Consider the following 19,559-nt stretch of genomic DNA (forward strand, 5'->3'; position numbering starts at 1 on the left):
ATGGTCATCTCAATAGATGTAGAAAAAGGAAGTGACAATGTTGAATATCCATGTATGATAAAGTTCTCAACAATTTGGATACAGAAGGAACATATCTCAACATAATAAGGGCTGTATATGTCAAACCCACAGCTAACATCATACTCAATGGAGAAAAGCTGAAAGATTTTTCTCTAAGATCAAGAATAAGATATGGATGCCCACTCTTGCCACTTTTATTCACCATACTATTGGAAGTCCTAGCCACAACAATCAGACAAGAAAAAGAAATGAAAATCATCCAGATTGGCAAGGAAGAAGTAAAACAGTTACTATATGCAGATGACATGATATTACATATAAAAAACCCGAAAGACCCCACCAAAACCTATTAGAACTAATAAGTGAATTCAGTAAAGTTTCAGAACACACATTTAACATTCAGTACATTCTTCTTGATGGTGCCATGTCTTTGAGAAGCTGGGGTTTTGGCAGTTGCTGTCATAGAAAGTAGATGTGAAAATCAATATAGAAGTGTGTGAAAATCAATATAGTACAGGAAATAAGAATGACAGTATCCAATATGACTTAAAGTTTTGAGAAGTTGTGCAGTACTCCACAGACATACACATACCAATAATAAGTAATTTAAGAATGGTTATGTAAGAATGGAATTAAGAAACTATTTTTCTTTCAATGTATGTTTATTATTTTTTTATGGCCACTATGTTATTGGGACATAAATACTTATTGAGTTGTTTAGAACTAAACTACTCAATAAATGGATCTGTTAGGTAATATTTTAGGCGAAGTTTGCTGATAAAACATTACTAAGATACTAAGGGCTCTACAGAAAAAAAATTATGAAACACTGAGGGCTCACGTCAACTGAAAAATTATGTGTCATTCTGCAACACATTTTGGTCCCACTTGACATTATGTTCGTTCATGGTTATCTGTGTTGGTACCTATAGACCCAAGGCATTTTAGTTGCTGTGTATAGTACTGTGTATTGTTCTATTGCATTACTGAGTCACAATTTATATGTGACTCAGTAACACAATTTATTGATGCACATTTGTTTCTTCCCTTCCCCTTTACTACACTTACCATCATTCTTTTCTTTATGTTGTCCCTCTTTCCTTCCTTCCTTCCTCCCTCCCTCCTTTCCTTCCTTCCTCCCTCCCTCCCTCCCTGCCTTACTTCCTTCCTTTCTTTTGTTCTTTCTCTTTGTTCTTTTTTAGTTTTCTATTTCAGTCAGTGTTGCACTAAACATCTTTGTTAATATCTCCTTGTGTACATGTGAGAGGATTTCTATATTTTAATTGATAGGTTTAGGGAATAAACTTTTTTAACTTTACAAGGTAATGAAAAATTGTTCTCCAAATGTTTCTGAGTTCCCCTTTCTCCATATCCTCTCCAACTCTAGGTATTGACAGACTTTTAAATTTTTTATAAAAAGATAAGAGTAAAACTGTATTTGCTACTTTAATTTTATTTTTTACATAAAGTTGAGCTTCTCTTCATATTCTTATTGGCCAATCAGGTTTTATTTCCTCTGATTTTTTTTTCATTTATATTCTCTCAGCAGTTTTTAAAATTATAATGCTTATTTTTTATGATTTGTTGTAGCTTGTTATATATTCTAAATAGAAGCGATTCACCGAGGATGTATGTATCTTCCTAGTCTATTGCATGTCTTTTATCCATGTTTATAGTGTTTGGGTTTTGTTTTGTATTGGTTTTTTGGTTTATGCTTATATTGAGAAAACAAAGGTTTTACTGATTTAATCTCTGAATATGGTGTGTATCACTTAATATATTTTCTGATGTTGGACAGTTGTTACATTCCTGGGGTCAATTCTCTGTAGTTATTATGTATTTATGTTTATACATACACATATACATATGCATATTGTTTTATTTGGTTTGCTCTTTTTTTTTTTTTTTTTTTTTTTCAGTACGCGGGCCTCTCACTGCTGTGGCCTCTCCCGTTGCGGAGCACAGGCTCCAGACACGCAGGCTCAGCGGCCATGGCTCACGGGCCTAGCCACTCCACGGCATGTGGGATCTTCCCGGACCGGGGCACGAACTCGCGTCCCCTGCATTGGCAGGCGGACTCTCAACCACTGTGCCACCAGGGAAGCCCCGGTTTGCTCTTATTTTATTTAGAGTTTTTGCATCTAAGTTCTTAAGTGGGATCAGGATATACGTTTCCTTTTTCAGGCTCTCTATTTTTAGTATCAATTTCATTATCAACTATTGATCATAACATTATTCAATGTTTCTATTTCTTATTGTATTGATTTCAGTATGTTACAGTTTTCCAGGTAATTTCCCATCTCACTTGATTTTGTAAATTGTCCTTTAGTTGTTCAGTATATTCTCTTAGATATTTTAATGTTTCCTCTGTCTTAGAGATACATTCTTTCATTTCTGAAGTTTCTAATTTGTTCCTTTTTCTTGCTTCATAGTTTATAATTAATATTATTTTGATCAGTATAGGTTTTATTATCAGGTTGAACTTTGGCAATTTCATATGGTTTAACCTAATATTTTGTCTTTTTAAAGAACCAGTTTTGGCTCTATTATATATTTGTTCTATGTCATTAATTTTCGTTCTAATCTTTATTATTTATTTCCTTATTTATTTGGCTTTATTCTGCTATTATTATATTTTTAACTTGCTAAGTTAGATCCTTACCTAATTAGTTTTACAATTCTTTTGTATCATAGATGCATTAAAGGCCATAAATTTTCCACTAAGTATCACTTTAGCTGCATCCCACAGGTTTTGATATGTAGTGTCTTCATTGTTGTTCAGTTTTAAATATTTAATATTTCCATTTTGACTTTTTCTTTCATTCATGGCTTATTTGATTATAACTGAGTTTTCTAGTTTCCAAATATATATGGGTTTTTAATCTGTATGTTTTGTTTTAATTTCTGATTTTATTGCATTGTGGTCAGATAACATGGTTTTTATGATATGAATTCTTTGGTGTTTGTTGAGTCTTCCTTTATGGATCAATAATTATTGAATTTTATAAATATTACACAATAGCTTGAAAAAATATGTAGTCCTTGAGGGGAAAAATTTCTACACACAAGTTAGTCCAAAATTATTAACTATATTGTTTAAAGTATCTTTACTGTTTTTTTTTTCCTTACTTCTTGAAGTATTTTCTGCCTCATGGTTGACTCCTTCACTTTGTTCAGTGTTCTGCTGGAATTTCACATTCTTAGAAAGCCTTTCTGTCAACATTGCATTAAAATATCTACTTCTCCATATCTTCAGTCTCTTTTTCCCTATCCTACTTTTTCCTTGTGGCATGTTTTAGTACCAGATATTATATTTTATATTTATGTGTTCACTGTCTCCTTTATTAGAACATAAACTGCTGAAGACAGTAACTATGTTTTATTTACTACTGTATGTTCTGGGTCTAAAATAGTACCTGCATAAAAGAGGCATTAAATATATAGTTGTTGAATGAATGAACAAAAGAATAGCAGTTTCTGATATTAAGGTGACCTCATTTTCAGTTGAACGAGGTTGTTTTCTGTGAGAGTTCTGATGGTCCTTCCAATGATTTAGCATTTTCTTCTATCCCATGACTTAAGATCTGTGCCCATAAGAGTCTAAGGAAATCCTGATTGTTTTTGTGTTAATTTTTAAGCTTGGATTTTCTGTCCCCAAAATATAGTATAAATGCTGATTCCTAAGGTGACCATGGAACATATCTGCATTTCATATTTCTTTTATGTGATTATTATTATTTATAACCACCCAGAGCACTAAGAAGAATTTAAATTTTCTCACTACTTCTTCAAGCCAGTCTATAGTTTTCCTACTCCTAAGCTTATGGGTAGTACATCCATTAATAAGCATGGAGATGCTCCTTCACCCCTCTCACTGGCTTTAGGTCTTGTCTGTTGTCCACACATTGATGTTAATATTCTATAGATCGTCCCAAATATTTGGGTATATGTGGGTATGATGTCCTAGGGTTCAACAAGGTTTGAGCCCCACCCTGGGCTCTAGCTTTGAGTTATCTGTTCTTTTCTGATACTCAGAGATTTCCTTTTCTGTCTTTCATTCTAATTTAGATCAGTTTTTAATTATCAAAATTATCCTAAGTACCTGTGTATTTGAAGTGAGAGATAAAATCACATCAGTGGAATCTGCTGTAGTTACTGAAATGAGTAGCATTTCATAATAAACTGTCTTTTCTTCTAGTATGTCCAATAGGATTTTTACATGAATCTTTATTAAGGGTGTTTATAGCATGGTAATCCCCTTACAGAAGATGCACAGTAAGTATATTAATGTATCTAGCACTTGATTTGGATCATGTTGCCCTAATTCTTCAGTGGCTGTCATATTTCTGTGTCATATCAAAAATCGTATGAGATTTTTTTCAAAGAAAATATCCTTTAACAGTTAACATCATGCAATGAGTATTTGTGTGTGTGTGTGTGTGTGTGTGTGTGTGTGGTTGGAGCAAGGAAGAGGGAGACAAGAGAGGTTAAAGAGTTTAGGTGGAAAAAGAGACTATTAGACTATTAAGAAGAAAAAGACAGTTTAGGAGAGGAGGGGAGATAGGGAGAACGTGGGGTGTGGGCGAGAGTGCATTGATAAGACAGCTGGTACCTAAACAAGACAAATCTTTGGCAAGGTTGGTTTAATTCTTTTCAGTGAGGCAGATGAACTGTAGCAGAGACAATAAACTATTCTAATTCCAATCTGCCCTCCCCTTCAACTCCTTAAATCTGACTTCTTTGCACATATAGCTAAACTGGTGCTTTTTGCTGACACCTGAGTGAAGTTGAGAGGTTTGCACTTACACTCAATTTTTGGCACTTTATGATTTGTACTGTACTTATGTCTACAGGGGAAAATTGGTCCCTCTGAGTGAAGAGTAAGTGACTGTCAGCTTGATTGTGTGTGAAAGCTCCTAATCTATCATGTGATATTAACAGGAACCCAGTATCAGCAAACCTGTGTTCTTTTGGAACTGCTTTTCTTCAGCATTCTCTATATGTAACAAGAGCATAGGTAATAAAGGTATTCAAGTCTCACAAGTGAGATGTGAACACTTCATCCTCTTTTGCAAATATTGCAACATTTTGTGATTCTCCTTCATATCAGAAAAGAGAAAAAAATCTTTCCAATTATTTATTTAATGAATCAGTTACTTTATGGAGCTTTTGAAAATGTTCTTTTTCAGATAGATTCAACAGTCTTATTCCTATTGTGTAATTTAGTGGTAAGCTTTCCACGTTCATCTTACCTGGGAAGGTCAAGCATTTTATGACCTCAAAAAGCCTGATCCTTGTTTTGTATAGATAATTACCTAAATGTTCCCATTATTTAGAATGGATATTTCAACCATCTCAAGGTTTACTTTTACTAGGATTCTCAAGTGTTTTCATTTATTGAATACTGAATCCAATTGAAGCAGCTTTTATAATATTGTCTAAAATCTTATATTTTCTTATTTTATTTTAAAATTCATAGTTGTATGACATGCTGATGTAGCTTAATTGTAAACTTTACATTTAGATTTTACAGCTTTAGCATTTGTGCAAAGGCCTAGTTGAAGCTTAAAAACTATTTTGACACCATAGGTTCTGGAGGTTTATGTGGCCAGAACAGATAAAGCAGAATTTCATGTTGGAAAGGTAGAGTACAGTTTATTGGTTATCACAAATAGAAGGCCTGATAACTTAATGAAAGCTGATTGGCAGTAGGATTTATCATAGCAACTGTAATACGGAGAATAGAAAATGATAATGTTACTAATTAATAAAGAATGCATCTCATGACAATGTGGATCAATGTACTATCATTTAGAATCTTTACCAGCCAAGTTTTATTTAATTATGTAGCTATTTTGGTGTTGGGATACAATTTTGAGAAGCTTAAATACCTTTTGAGATGGTTATCAACCCGAATCAGGTAAAGGAGTGTTTAGTACTTCAGATATAGGAAGGTTTATTTTAATTGGGAAATTTAGAAGACCTAAAAGATTTTGAGGAAGAAACAATTCTTGTAATGAATGTAATGAAAATGTAGCTTGAAATGGCTTGACAACATTTTCAATAAAATACTGGAAGAAAAATCAGTAAATATCTTGAAGACAAAAGAATCATGACCAATGAACAAGATGAGTTTATTACAAACAAATCATGTCTGACAAAATTAATAGTTGTTTAAAATAGAATTGCAGAATTAGCATGGATAAAGGGAATGCATTTTTTAACTTCAACTGAGTATTTGTTGTAGCTTTTCAAAAATAATTTAAAAATTAGGATACAAATAATCTAATGGATTGAATATTTATGGAAAGACAATGAATCTACTTAAGGCCAAAATATAGTACTAAAAATATACCCAAATTGGGATTAGGTGGCAGTGACAAGGGTGACCTGAGAGGTTTGGGTCCCCCATTATCTCTATTGATCTCCCTAAATACTCATACAATTCATGTAAAAGCAACATGCATGTCACATAAAGATGGCTTCTAATACAAGTTCTCCTAGTGCCCCTTCTAATCATATTTTGTTGCTCTGTTTGCCCTATATAGAAATTCCATAGGCTTTATTGATGAATTTAGATCAATGGCCAACTAATCTGTCTTACTTTCTGTTTTGTTTGTTTTTAATTGAGGTATAGTTGACATATAATGTTATATTAGTTTCAGGTATACAACATAATTGTTTGATACTGTATATGTATATATTGCAAAATGATCACCACAATAAGTCTAATTAACACCCATTACCCCACATGTTTACAGTTTTTTCCTTGTACTTTTAAGATCTATTCTCTTGGCAACTTTCAAGTATACAATACAGTATTATTAACTATATAGTCAGTATGATGTACATTACATTCCCAGGACTTATTTATTTTATAGCTGCAAGTTTGTATCTTTTGACCACATTCACCCATTTTGCCCACTTCCCCCATAACTACCAATCTGTTCTCTGTAACTACAGTACATTTTTTTTTGTAGATTCCATAAGATTCCATTATATATAAGAGACATCATATGGTATTTGTCTTTTTCTGTCTGACTTGTTTCATTTAACATAATGCCCTCAGGGTCCATTCATGTTGTCACAAGTGGCAGGATTTCCTTCTTTTTATGGCTGAATAATATTCCATTGTATATATAAAACAGTTTTTTAAAAAATCCATTCATCCATGGATGGGTATTCAGGTTGTTTCCAAGTCTTGGCTATTGTAAATAATGCTACAATGAACTTGGGGGTGCAGATATCTTTTCAAAGTAGTGTTTTTACTTCCTATGGAAAAATAACCAGAAATGGAATTGCTGGATTATATGGTAGTTCTGTTTAATTTTTTGAGAAACCCACATGCGTTTTTCATAGTGGCTGCACCAATTTACATTTCTACCAACAGTGCATAAAATATCCCTTTTCTTCAACACTTGTTATTTCTTGCTTCTTAGGTAATAGCCATTTTGACAGTTGTGACATGATATTTCATTGTGATTTTTTTGTTTCTTTTGGAGCAGAGAAAGGTTTATTGCAAGGGCCAAGCAGGGAGAACAGGCAGCTCATTCTCCAAAGACCTGAACTCCCTGATGGTTTTCAGGGAAGAGGCAACATTTGGAGTGATGACTTCAGGGTGTATGACTTTCTTCTGATTGGTTGGTGATAAAGTAACAAGGGTGGTGTTCCAGGAATCTCAATCATCAACCTCTGCTTCCCACTAGTCTAGAGTCTCAGCATGATGTCACCATCCTCCACCTGAGTAGGGCCCTTAGTTCCTGCTGGTCTTAGAGAGTCTCCCAGAGAAGCAGGAGGCAACTGCAGCTCACCCTGGGGATGTAGACCCTGGCAGCAGCCACTCCTGGGAGCTTCTCCCATCATGTGGACATTGGTGCTGGTGGGCACCACCTCAGAATGTCATTGTAGTTTTGATTTGCATTTACCTGATGATCCCACTCTCTATTTTTTAAATAAAGTTTTTTTTTTTTAAATACAGGCAACCTTGTTTATGTATTTATTGCCTTTGGCTGCTTTCCTGCTACAATGGCAGAGTTGAGTATTTGAGACAGAAACCACATGACCTACAAAACCTAAAATATTTATCATATGGCCCTTTACAGGTAGTTTGCTGATCCCCGGTTTACATGATTTTTTTTTAACCTTTAGAAGCATTAGAATTGTTGTCAAGTCTGGGCATAGGTAGAATATTTGTACACTGTATAAAGGAGGGAGTGAATTTGTGCATGTTACTACTCTTAGGGTTTAGTCTTACACTAAATCTTCTGTGTTTCATGGGGACTGACCCATCCATTTCAGCAATAAAGGTCCAAAATGACATATGTGACACTGTCACTGCCTTCACTCAGTTCCATTCAACTGTCCTTGACATCATAAAAGTTGATGATGATATATCAATAGGTTTAATGGGGGAAATGTGAAGGGAACTGTGACTGAGAAAAACAGTGTTGTTAGTCTTAAATATGGAGGCATTTTAGGTCTTATTCTGTAAAAATCTATTTTGTTTAGAAATCTTTCAAAATAAGCGTCATCAAATTTATCTTGGACCTTTCTCCCAAAGTACTTATATTAGGAACAGAGCATTCCTCAGTCTGTGATTCAACTAAAAAAAATCACCTGTGCATGGTAGGTGCTTGATAAATATTTATGGCTTGAATATTAACTTCATAATTACTTTTTTGTGTTTGTTTATTCATTCCTCAGATATATGAATGCTCACTGCGTGCCAGGCATAATGCCCAGAAACAAGTGATTTGGCAGTGGATAGTGTATAGCTCTCCCTAATGTGGGGAGATGGGCAATGAATGAGTTCATAAATTTAAAAAATAATGATTGCAGAGAGTGATAAAGAGTGATTTGTGTCAGAAAGGGTGGATAATGGGATAAAGAGTAACAAGGTACCATTTGAGCTAAGACTGAATGATGAGAAGTGGAAGCCACCATGAAATAAATGATTTGGGAGAAGAGCCTTTAGTAGAACAAGTTCAAAAGCCCCAACCAGTTGTGGCCTCACAAAGGAATAGAAAGAAGACCAGTGTATCTAGATCCTAGTGAAAGAGTTTGTGTGTATGTGTGTGTTGTATTAATTTAGGATCCACCATGTTTTGTGTCTGTGGGAGAGTGTTATTAACAGGGTGGCCCTCTGCATGTTTTCTTAGGTACCCAAAGAATCAATAATTTTTAAACAGATGTGTAGGTTTTTGAAGTCAAATGAGAGTGATTGAATTAATTTTATTTGAATCAATTTTTGTTAAATCCAAGATAAGGTCATGAATAGGTGTCTGGATAGGAGTAAGAGAAGAGTGGGAAGGGAGAAAGAATTCACATAGAGTTTTAGAGAAACTGGAGGTTAGCACTTGGTTCTTTGGCTCCAAGACTGTGTAGATTTCAGTTACATGAACACTCCTAGACACACTGTAGGCTCAAAAACACGTTTGCTGAATCAATGTATATTGGTTTGAAATCTTACCTGATTGGATTGGAGGGTACAATTTCTGCATTATTTGAAGAGAGAATACATAATGGAACCAGATTATGGAGGACTCTGAAAACCAAGCACAAAGGATTTGACATTGTAAGTGGTAGGGAATCATTATAGGGAATAAGATAATAACTTGATGATTTCCAAGTATTTGTTTTATTATGGTATGTAGGATGATTTAAAGACAGAAGGAGCCAAGGATGATGTTTTATTCCAGGCATACTTTCTATTTTAACCAGGTTCTCATTCTCAGCCTGGTTTGGCTATATTGCAATCAATTACTTCATAACAGAAGCTGGGTCTAATAAAGGAAAGCTGTCTCAGTTACCAAGGTCCTTTTTGTTCTGTAGTCTTGCATCTGTATTTGTATTTGACTTTTGCTGTACCTTCTTTCCTGTCTATGTGATATTTAACAATTTTTCAGGACTCTGAACATTCTGCTTTATTTTGCCTTTTTATATTTGTCTCTCACTGATACCTCCTTGATTGTATTTACATGTAGGGAGTAATTCAATAAAAGTTAAATGGAACAAGTTTAAAATGGAAAGCTTTCCTATACAAACTGTAAGGATGGGATTTCCTTCCTTCCTCCCTCCCTCCCTCTCTCCCTCCCTTCCTTCTCGTCTTTCTTTCTTTCTCTTTCTCCCTCCCTTCCTCCCTTCCTTCCTTCCTCTCTCCCTCCCTTCCTTCCCATCTTTCTTTCTTTCTCTTCCTCCCTCCCTCCCTCCCTTCCTTTCTTCCTTCCTCTCTTTCCCTTCCTTTCTTCCTTCCTTTCTTTCTCCCTTTCCTTCCTTTCTCCCTTTCCTTCCTTTCTTTCTTCCTTCCTTCCTTCCTTCCTTCCTTTCTTTCTTCCTTTCTTTCTTTCTTTCTTTCTCTCTTTCTTTCTTTCATCAAACTTTCTTAATGGGACTACTCAAAATGTAAAAGTTGGTATACTGAAAGCAAATCCTGAGCAACAAATTGGTTGCTATCTCTGTGAACACTCAATCTATCAGTGAGAAAGATATGCCAAGAAAATTTTCATGTTGTGGCAGGTTTAGTCACTGAAGCAACTTGCCTGCCCTCACTAAGTATACATTTTACTTTAATATTTCTATTTCATAGAAACTATTTCAGACTAGAAAGTAAAAATCATATAATCTGGTTTGTCCCTTTCTTCAGACAAATTAGGAATAACAGACAGTCTTACCTTTGGGAGCTGTCATTATGATAATATGGCCCACTTATCTTGGTTGGCCCTCACAATAATATATAATCACTCAATTTTGTATCTCATCAGAGCTATTTCCGAAAAGGAAATGAGGAGTCAGCTTTTATCATAGGATTTTCCTCTGAGTAGTTGACTCTGGGAAATTTACAAGGGTATATAACTGTCACAAAGGTGGCATTAGTTTTGTCAGTAACTTATGAACAACTCCCCAAATGGCTATGTCTGAGCACAACACTATGAATATTTCTTATATGGTAGTGAAGAGGTGGACTTGTGTTAAATATAAAACCACGCAAGAAAATCCATCACCTCATGAAGGATAGAAACTGCAAATGTAGTATAGTTTGTAGGAGTATAGACTCTGCAGGAAGATTGAATGGGTGTGAATCCTGGTTTTGCCACTCAGTAGAGAGGTGATCTTTGGCAAATTTCCTAATCTTTTTGTGCTTCAGTTTACACATCAATAAAATAGGGATAGTGATATCTGATTTTGAGGTAACTACCTCTTAGAGGTTTTTTTTTAAATTTTACATTAAGTAAATATACATAAATATACATAGAACAAAACCTGAATACAGGAAATGCTTATATATTTGCTATTTTCTGATAATCTTTAGAAGTAAAGGTAAAAATTAAGTAGCTCTCTCTCTGACCCTGCCTTCTCTAAGAGTTACAAATGTATAAGAAAATTGTTGCCACTTCTAGAATGTGGAATGATTTGAAAACAGCACTATTTTGTTTTAAAACTCAAAGCAATGGTAGTACAATTGTCCTAAAAGGAGACATTATTTAACATTTAGATTAAGGTTAAATTAAGCAGAATTGTTTTTATACCCCTCTTTTTGAAAAAAATGAAACAAATCATAAGATGATAGTTCCTTATTAGGGGCGTCTTCAAAAAGCAACTTTAAACATCCTTGTTATGTCTTGAGATCACTGTGTAGTCAGTACAGTCTCTGATGTCCACCTACTTAGAATTCTGTAAAATTAGAAGACAAGTGGTCTTTACATGGGTTCGTGGACTCCTGGAAATTTTATTCAAAATTTTGTGAACATGTACACTTTCTTAGAGAAAGAGATTCTTGGTTTTTATCATCTTCTGAGAGAGAATTATTATCCCCCAAAAGAGTAAGAACCGTCCTCTGAGGCAATATAAATTTTTTGTCTTCAGTGAAGATAAAAGTATAATACCCTATTTACCAAGGCAGAAAAATCGAATAGTATATTTTAGGTTTTTAGTTAAAAGGATCAAAATGAAAATTTTATTCTCCCTAGTGAACACTTAGCTAGCCAGAAAATTTAATTAGCCAGAATTCCAGGTAATCAATGCTTACTTATGTCAAGCAGCAATCATTCTTCAGTATATTAGCTGAGTTGGTATTTTGTCCAGAGAAAATGGTGATTTTTGTCTACTGTTCAGTCTTTCTTGTCCTAGTTTCAGAATTATTAACATTTGCAATAGTTTCATAATTGTATGTTTCTTATGATATGCTTAGGAGTAAAAGCATTATATAAATGCTTGCTTCAAAACCATTATTATATCAATCTCATTAATATAATTTAGTACAGAATATTTCTACTCATTCTGTCCAAAGGCACTGTGGAATAAAGTATCTGAAAGAGGACAAGGGGAAGTTGGGAGAAAGGGAATTTTATTGAACTCTGAAATCTTAAAAATGTGTTGTAGGGCTTCCCTGGTGGCGCAGTGGTTGAGAGTCCGCCTGCCGATGCAGGGGGCGCGGTTTCGCGCCCCGGTCCAGGAGGGTCCCGCATGCCGTGGAGCGGCTGGGCCCGTGAGCCATGGCCGCTGAGCCTCCGCGTCCGGGGCCTGTACTCTGCGGCGGGAGGGGTCGCGGCAGTGAGAGGCCCGCGTACCGCAAAAAAAAAATGTGTTGTACTTCTTATGCACTTATGCAAATGTTTAAATTCACATTTACTTTGGTGTTTTTAGTTGCTTTTATTAAAATGTCTTAATAGAATATTTTTAAATAATTGTTTTATGGATCCTTAGAAAGTGTACACATTCCAAGCTTAAAAACTTTATTTAAAGTTTTTAATTGAAGGAGATTAAGTAAATAATTCAGAAATGCATTCTGTTTACCTGTTAATAATTAAGCAGGTTAGACTATGTACTTTTTATAGTCATGGTGTTTTAATTTATTTTTTTGTTGGTGTGTTGGTTTTTAAGATTTTATTTAAGGCATTCTGCTATTGGGAACTAAAAATAAACTGAGTAAAGCTGCACATTATAAAGAAAATGGCTTGGGTTACTTTTAAAGAGACAAGTGAGAAAAAAAAGGAATTGATTGGATTTTAGGGTTAAAGGCAGTATTTAGTACATAATCTTTCTGAACTTTTCCCCTCTATTTGGAAGGGAAACTGTAATACCTAACAGAAAGAATAACTGAGTCAGGTGAATGGTCTTCTGTTGCCCTAGAGCTCTGGCGCAATGGAATTTGATTTGATTTTAGATGGCTTTAGTGTAGGGTTTAGCCAGGTCACTTTTATGGATTCTTGGAGAAGTCTACCATAGAACTTATCAGATTTCTCTGGTGTTTCAAAAACTTTGATAATACTTAAAGCCAGAATGAATACCTCCACCTTCAGAAGCACCATTATGGATGAACTAGAACTAAATTAGTCTTTTCTAGTCTTAGAGTATGTCTTATCCTCTTGACCATGTATGTACAGGTTCTTTCTTTCTGATGTTCTTTAAGGATTATAAATTGATTTTCATTTGGCATCTTTGATCAGATACAACCAAAGTTTGTATTTAAATTTTTATTTAATGATGAAGACATTTTCTGTAATTATTGATAACAAATAGTCTTTAACAGTTTCTATTCATTTTGTCCCAGCCTGTCATTTGCTTTGTTTGAATTTTTACTTATTTGAAATTATACTCCTCCTACCTCTAAAACTGATGCTTCATTTGTTCTCATGGCAAATTTTGTTTGTCTCTCTGTAGTGGTCCTATTGCTGAAATTGATACATGTTTTATCTGTTTTCTCTTATAATAGTATGCTTACTGTATAAATATAAACTCAAACTTCTTAAAATTTCTACATTCCAGGCTGTGCCTTTCCTTGAAAATTTGATCAAATATGTGGACAATTAAAATTTGGCTTCTAGGAATCTAGTAGTTACCATTATATGTGATTGCTGTTTTATTTTTTTTAACAAATCTTATTTTTCTTTCCTTTTACTTTCTTTTTTTTTTGCTTTGTTGTTCTATTTCTTCCCTCCCTCACTCCATCTTCTTCCCTTCTTTACCTCTTTTTAAAAAATCTATGCAGTTAATGGAGGTGGCCTTCACCAAAAATAGGACAGATAGATATTTTCAAATGGCTTTCTTAACATTCAGGAAATCTAATGATATATCATCTAATTTTTTTTCTGCACCATAGACTAAGTGTCTTGTTTTAGTGATTTTTTTGTCTTTATGAGAAGTAATTTGTATGTATTGTAGAATATTTGGAAGGAAATTGTAAAAAGAAAAATATCTATTATATCTTAATATCTGAGATAAGTACTGGGAATAATTTAGTATATAGGTGCTTACATGCTTTTTATAATACATATTTTTTTCTAATACATATGTACTCACACATACATATAGATCAACATTTATATATGCATATGACCAAAAATTTGCATAGTTTACATATATTATATATACACAAATTATTAAAAATTGCTATCCTAATATCATTACCATTTTACAACCTGAATTTTAAGCTTAATGGTGTATTATAAATTTTTACTTGCCATATTTAATGGAAGCTTATCATTATATCACATAAAATTTATTTATCCAGTTCACTATTATGGAGTATTTAGGCTATTTTAATTTGCATTTCTTTCATTGTAGTTACGGATTAATATTGTTTCATATATATCTTAAGTTTCTTCTGTTGTGAATTACTTGTCTATTTGAAAAACTGAGATCTTTTCTTTCTTTCTTTCTTTTTCTTTCTTTCTTTCTTTCTTTCTTTCTTTCTAGATAAAGACTGTTAACACTATGAATATCATATATGTTAAAAATATTTGTCTTTGTTTGTTGTAGACATCTTAATTTTCAAGATACTTTTGGATTTATAAAAGTTTTAATTTTAAGTTGTCAAATTCATAAATCTTTGTGCTTATGTTATATACTATTACTTATGTGCTTCAAAAGGCCTTCTTACCTTGGAGTTCAGAAAATTATATACATAAGTTTTCTTAAAGCTCTTTGATTATTTTACTTACTATATTCAGATATATGAATCTGATTTTTATTTTGGTGCATGGCAAAGGTAGGGAACAATTTTTTTTTTTTCGGTCACTTAATGAGTCAACTATCTCAACACTCTGGAAATGCAACCTGTAATATTTACCCCATACTGAAGTCCCTATGGTCTGTTCTACAGATCTGTCTCTTCCAGTGACAGTTATCACACTGTCATTTATATTTCAGTCTTTGGTAAAAGCTAACCTTGTTTTCTACTTCTTTGCTGCAGAGCCAATAACTAATACTTGTTATTTTTTTTATTGTAATCTCCTATTCTATTTTATCACTTAAAAAAATTAAACTAGCTTTAAAACATCAGAACTACTAAAAATAATTTTAGTTCAATTCAGTTCAACAAAGATTTATTGACTATACACCAGGCCCTGTGCTTGTATTAAGAACACATAAATGAATCAGCTGCCTGCGCTATAGGGTTCTTGCACTAGAAACACGTATTAATCTGATGGAGGAAGACAAAGAACGTGTGAATGGTCAAGATAGTGGGCTAGTATCAATACCTTCATTTTTTTCTGATTATTTCTTACTCTTTTTTTATCTATGACTTATTGGCTCTAACCATTTTATATATTTTCCCTCTTTCCTTTCTTTGTAATCCATAAATGATTAATTATTAAGTGACATTGATTTAACAGAATTAGATTGATTTAGGCATATGAAATATGGTAACTTTCTCATATTCATATGGTCTGTTTTTCTAATTACTGAACTGATAATTGTGTCTTCATATTTTCAATTCTATAAATGTTTATTGAATTCTTTCTAGGCACTATTTAAGGAGCTGTAGGGAAACAAAAATGGATGTCTTTGACAAATTTATAATCTAGTGGGGGAATTCACCATTTATAAAAATAATAGCAACATAAAATAATAGTTATTGAGAGTACTGTTTGCAAACCAATACTAAGAAAGGTAGTGTGTATCTCCTTTAATCCTTATAACAGCCCATATAGCCCCAGATATTATTTTTTTGACTCTTTTCCTTACTTCACTCAGGAATTTTCTTATTGTTGCCCTCTCTGAGAAGATTTTCTGTCCAGACCTATCTAAAATATCAGCCCATGTAACTCTCAGTGCTATTACCTTGCTTTGTTTGTCCTCATAGTATTAATTATAGGACATTATTGGTTTAATGATTTATTTGCTTATTGTTTGTTTCCCCTGCTAGAATGAATATTGAGTGAAAGACTATGAAAAATGGGTTGTAGAAGTTTGCAGTTGCAGAAGGTCAAAGTTTAATATATGACATTTAACTTCTTTAAGCTTAAATTGTTTCATCTGTAAATAGATGTAGACTTAGTGCCTTTTCATAGGTTGGTCAGGCTGTTGATTCTTTGCTTCAATAAATATTCATTGATCTCCTACTATGTAGCAGACACTATTCATATAAATGGGGGATACAGTGAAAGAGACAAGGCCTGACCTCATGGCCCTTCCATTCTAGTAGGGAAGACAGACAATAAATAAATAAAAATTACTTTTATAAAATATCATGTAATGGCCAAATTAATTTCCTCCAAAGTATCCTTCCCCACCTCATCCGTACAACCTGAACATTTTTTTTTCTTTTCCATTCCTAGTTATCCTCTGTTTATCCATGATTAATAGTTATTATCTCACTCCTAGCAGATTCTAATTTTCAGAGCCTCTTCTAAAGTTGGTGTTGCAGAATAAGTGTGGTATTACTCAGGTACCCTGACTATAGCAGAACCATCACCTTCCTTTTCTGGATCCCATTTATTTATTAGTACAGCATAAGCTCAGGATTGCTGGTATGGTTTGTTATTTGAGTTTTTGTTTTCCCTTTGTTTCTGCATCTTAAAGATCTAGTCAGTTAAAACCCTTAGACCTTCTTCGTTTTAATAGAACTTTTACTGTAGATGTACTTGTTTATAGGATTGGCTTATGTTTACGCATTTCCATTAGTAAAACTGCTTTTGGGACTTTGAATGGCTGAATCTCTGGAGAGTATTAGTAAATATGACATTAAGGTCCTCAATGAGATTTCATAGCAAATTTAGAGAGAACACTTTCCGAGGACATACAATATCAAACTCAATTTTTAATAGGAGAGTTGTTTCTAGTTAAATCTTTTTATATTTTAACTCAGCAAATTGGCTTTAAAGTCACCTCAGCATCCTGCCTGCTTTACTGCTCCCGGTCCTAGTTTTCATTCTATACTATCAAAAGCATTTGGTCAGAAGATAGTTTAAAAGTGACTGATCCATTTGTTTGACAGCCCTGCCTCCAAATCTGAGTAGGACCCTCCTATTAGCCTTGCTTGCTGAGACAGGGATCATAAAGCCATGTTTTAATATCAGTGCATTAGGTACTAAAGACCAGTTCAAGCTCTATTGAGCATGTTACCCTCTACTCCCTGTTTCTTTCCACCCATTTACTTTTTATTCTCTTTAGATTATCTTTTTTATGAAAATCTCTCCAACGTCACTCATATTTTGAGGACAGGGCTTGTATTTTATCTTTGTATACTTCCTAAATTACCAGTGCTTACCAGCGTATTATGGGTAGTAGATCTTTGCAAAATCTCTGGTAATTAAAAATAAACAAATGTAATAAAGACTATTGGAGATTAGTGGGTTTTTTAGATCCGTTTTTTTAATTTAGAAAATATAAATGGGGCTTCCCTGGTGGCGCAGGGTTGAGAGTCCGCCTGCCGATGCAGGGGACACGGGTTCGTGCCCCGGTCCGGGAGTATCCCACATGCCGCGGAGCGGCTGGGCCTGTGAGCCATGGCCGCTGAGCCTGCGCGTCCGGAGCCTGTGCTCCACAACGGGAGAGGCCGCAACAGTGAGAGGCCCGCGTACTGCAAAAAATATATGTATAAATGTAAAAACATCTGTTTGTATAAATTACTAAAGCTTGTAATAATACTATAATAAATATTCTGTTCTCCATCTAAACCCTGTACACAGTGGTTTAAATTGTAAATTCATGCCGTATTTTACTGAGTACTTGTTCTGCACATAGACAAATTAATGTGTTAGCCTTTATTTTTCTTTTTAAAACTATAGGTATTGGAGGTTCCCTGGCGGTCGAGTGGTTAAGACTCCACACTTCCAGTGCAGGGGCCTTGGGTTCGATCCCTGGTTGGGGAACTAAGATCCTATGTGCTGCATGGCACGGCCAAAACAAACAAAAAACTATAGATATTAGTTGGCATACACAAACTCAACTACCTACTTCTCATGACTAGTCATAAAGATATTATGGAAATGTAAATTGTTTCCTTGGCAGATTACTAAGTTTAAGTATTTCTCTTTTACAGTCACACAAAAAGAAGTGTTAAGAATTGTCCTTTGAGACTCTGAAGACTAAAGGTAATATCCAATGATATTTTCTTCAATAGGTTTTTATCTTCCTGGAAAGTTTCATAATTTTAAAGGCCTTGGGTTTACTGCCTCAGGTCTTTTCTTTATTGCCCTTTAGCACGTTAAATAAAATTTTCTATGCCTACCTAAAACAATCTGAAATTATAAGTCAAAAAAAGAAGAAACCTTGTGTCATCTCAGAATATGTCACCTAATTGGGTGTTGCTGTATACCCCTTGATCCTCCTATTTGGGAATGTATTATGGCCCCTCCCCTGTTTTTTAAATCAGTTTGGAACTCTTCTGATTTTATACCTCACCCTTTTCTTAAATAGACACATTGGCTCAAAGTCAAAAAGTCAGTACCAATTCCTCTTCAGCAAGAGCTTTACAACTAACTATAAGAAATAAACAAGCATTTTTGGGGAACAATGAAACTGTGCAGACAAGATTTAGTGGCAACTCATAGTCAGAAATCCAGAATTTCAGGCAAGAACTTTACAATAGACTTGTGTTGCTGCATTGTGTATAAAGAGCTCATAGGGATTGAAGAAGGTTTCTGAAACAAGAGGGGACTGTAATTACTTTGCTTCTTACATGCATGGTTAGATCTTCCAGTGAGAATAACATGGTAGGGTAATTTATTATAGAAGAGTAAATCACAGATTACATTGGAGGGAGATGGGGTGGTGTGATCCAACCATCAGTTTTGTGAATACATACACTTAAGCATGTGTGATAGCTTGTTTTTAATTTCTTTACACCAGTGCACACCTTAAACATTCCGTTTAGCAGTGGGATGTGCAAATTGTTCCAAATGCAGCAGCAGTACTTTCACCTGAATGTCAAAACTGTCAGAGAGCTTTAAATCAAACCTTTATAACATTTAAAAAAAACAGCCAGCCCTAAGATTGAGGCACCAAACTCACTGCAAAAACTTGATTCCCATACTTTCAAAAAGCTCCTGTATGTCAACAGGGTAATGTCAAAGTTCTCATTCACCTGCTTTCTAATTTTAACCTTTTAAGGATTTTATTTTATTTGGCTTAATTATGATATTTTCTACAAATTAATGATAAATGCCTTGATTAATAAAACCAAATGTCAGAGAAAATGACAACTTGATGAAAAATTAATACTCGGCAATATTTTAAGGTACAGAAGTACTAAAGATGTACTCTTAAATCTCATACTTCATTAGCTCCTTTTGAAGGTAGGTAACCAGGATTTT

The 19,559-nt window shown here is 34.1% G+C and overlaps 1 long non-coding RNA gene across 1 annotated transcript in view; it reads left to right on the forward strand.

Moving 5' to 3' along the window:
• The window catches only part of LOC112393242 (uncharacterized), a 239,435-nt gene that overhangs the window by 162,838 nt on the left and 57,038 nt on the right, over positions 1–19,559 (forward strand). Inside the window, exon 2 of the long non-coding RNA XR_003001868.1 lies at positions 18,287–18,338. This is a non-coding gene — a long non-coding RNA (uncharacterized LOC112393242). The remainder of the gene's footprint in view (positions 1–18,286; positions 18,339–19,559) is intronic.

This window comes from Neophocaena asiaeorientalis, unplaced genomic scaffold (genome assembly GCF_003031525.2).
Source record: "Neophocaena asiaeorientalis asiaeorientalis breed wild unplaced genomic scaffold, Neophocaena_asiaeorientalis_V1.1 scaffold136, whole genome shotgun sequence".
Taxonomy (NCBI): domain Eukaryota; kingdom Metazoa; phylum Chordata; class Mammalia; order Artiodactyla; family Phocoenidae; genus Neophocaena; species Neophocaena asiaeorientalis.